This window comes from Meriones unguiculatus, chromosome 7 (assembly GCF_030254825.1).
Source record: "Meriones unguiculatus strain TT.TT164.6M chromosome 7, Bangor_MerUng_6.1, whole genome shotgun sequence".
NCBI lineage: Eukaryota > Metazoa > Chordata > Mammalia > Rodentia > Muridae > Meriones > Meriones unguiculatus.
This window is the reverse complement of record NC_083355.1, coordinates 75417428-75419547: the sequence shown is the minus strand read 5'-3', so window position 1 is coordinate 75419547 and position 2120 is coordinate 75417428. Positions and strand designations below refer to the sequence as shown.

Here is a 2120-nt window from a genome sequence, read left to right as displayed (position 1 = left end):
GCAAATTGGCCCTGATGGAAACCAAAGGCAGAGAAAAAGAAGACACAAAAAGAGAGTAGGCAAGGATGGAGATTATGGATCTAGGCAAGCTTAAGGACAGGCACTGAATACGATCAGACCCCATCTTAATGAACGTCTCAAAGAACTAATAAAAATGTCAGTAACTTTAGCTCTGTACTTTAATTTTAATGAAAAGTTTATCTCCATATTCATTGCAAGTTTTGAGACTTTGACACCATGGTGAAATGAGTTATTCCCAACATTTCAAACTCATATTCACCACACTACCACAGTTATTTCTATACGTTCTTTTGTGCCATTTTAAATAAAGATGATTAGTAATACCAGTACACATCTTTTAGGGGAGATATCCATACTAGATGCTTTCTTAGCACACTCATGCACAATGATAACTGATAACATGGTATATTGTTAGCATCATTGAAATTAGCGAATTTAAAGATCACCACGTTGAAGCATCTAATATGTACCTCTTCACATCATGTTTCACCTGTATCTCTTGGTAGTGGTGACTTCACATACTTGTACTTTAGTGTGTTCCAATCTATTAAAGCATTTCATGGTGTTCCTGTTGACAGAGGGCATTTTTAAACATTTATTTTTAACCCTTTATTTGTAACTGGTGGTCTGTGTAAATGTATGCATACATGTGTGCACAGTTGCCTGCAGAAGCCTAGAAGACAGCAAATCCAATAGAACTGATCACAAGTTGTGATCAGCCCAACTTTTTTTTTTTTTTTTTTTGTCTAGGAGAGAACTCTGCTCTTCTTTAAGTGCATCCAACTTCTTAAACAACTTAAACCTTCCTAGACTCACAGTTTAGTAGGTTTATACATTGTGTTATACATTTGTTCTCCTCAGTAGGTATTTAAGCGAGGAATTATTTCTTTGAAATATTTTGTGCCTTTGTCTTATTGTATTTTAATTTGATATATTAAATCAAGAATTTAAAGGGAGTATCAACGGTTAAATATTAAAGTATAATATTAAAATGAAATAAAAAACATAGTTTATACTTACAAATCGTTGTTTTTAATGGTGGAAAAATTATATATTTAGAATCAACCAGCTGGACTCAGTATAGATGATCCCAATCTTGTTGGCAACATCCAGAGCATCATAATCAGGAGCCAACGGAACATATGCCTTCTTCTCTCCTTCAGGCCTTATCAGGGTATTAACTCTGGCCACATCGATGTCACAGAGTTTCTTCATGGCCTGTTTGACCTGGTGCTTGTTAGCCTTGGCATCCACAATGAACACAAGTGTGTTGTCCTCTGTTTTCTTCATGGCTGACCTTGTGGTCAGGGAAAATTTAATGATGGCATAGTGGTCAAGCCTGTTTCTCCTGGGTGCACTCTTTTGAGGGTATTTGGACTTCCTCTGGAGCTGCAGGGTCTTGGGCCACCAGAAGGTGAGTGACACGGGGAATCTTCTTTTTATGGCTGTGGATGCTTTTCAGCATTGGCCTCTTAGCTTTCAAGGCCTTCACCTTGGCTTCGATGTTGGGAGGGGCAGGAGCTTCCTTCTTTGCTTTGGGAGCCATCTTTGTGAAGAAAAAAAAAGTATACTTAGAAATCTTAATTATTCCTCTTGTTTGTAAAATTTTTCAGCTGACTTTTCAATTATGAGGTACTTTCATGAGCACGTCTAAATATTGATAATTCTACCTTTGCAGTTTTGAAACAATTATCTTTTTCTATTTTGAATGGCAAAATGTTAAGTTGGACATAATTGTTAACTTCCCTGTCCTGTTCATGATTTTATCTAGAGAAGTTTTAAGAGTTCTTTCATTAACCAAGACATGTATTTCAGTGTTAAATAAGTCACATTGTTAGCTGGGCATGCTGGTGCAAGTCTGTAATCCCAACACTCAGGGAAACAGAGGCAGGCAGATCTCTGTGAGTTTGAAGCAAGCCTGGTCTACAAATTCATCTAGGACAGCCAAGGATACACAGAGAAACTGAGAGACCAAAGAATTAAAAATAAGTTTTTTGAGTTATTGGTTTAAAGTTTAAAGCACAAGCCAAACAAAGGCCAGACAGGTGGAAACATGTCCAGCCACTTGCTGAGAGGAACCAGCCCTACTGCATTCTTTC

The 2120-nt window shown here is 37.3% G+C and overlaps 1 pseudogene; it reads right to left on the bottom strand.

Annotated features, from left to right (window-relative positions):
- Positions 1-1068: 1068 nt before the first annotated feature.
- Positions 1069-1567, bottom strand: LOC110542560 (large ribosomal subunit protein uL23-like; annotated as a pseudogene).
- Between the last annotated feature and the right edge of the window lie 553 nt (positions 1568-2120).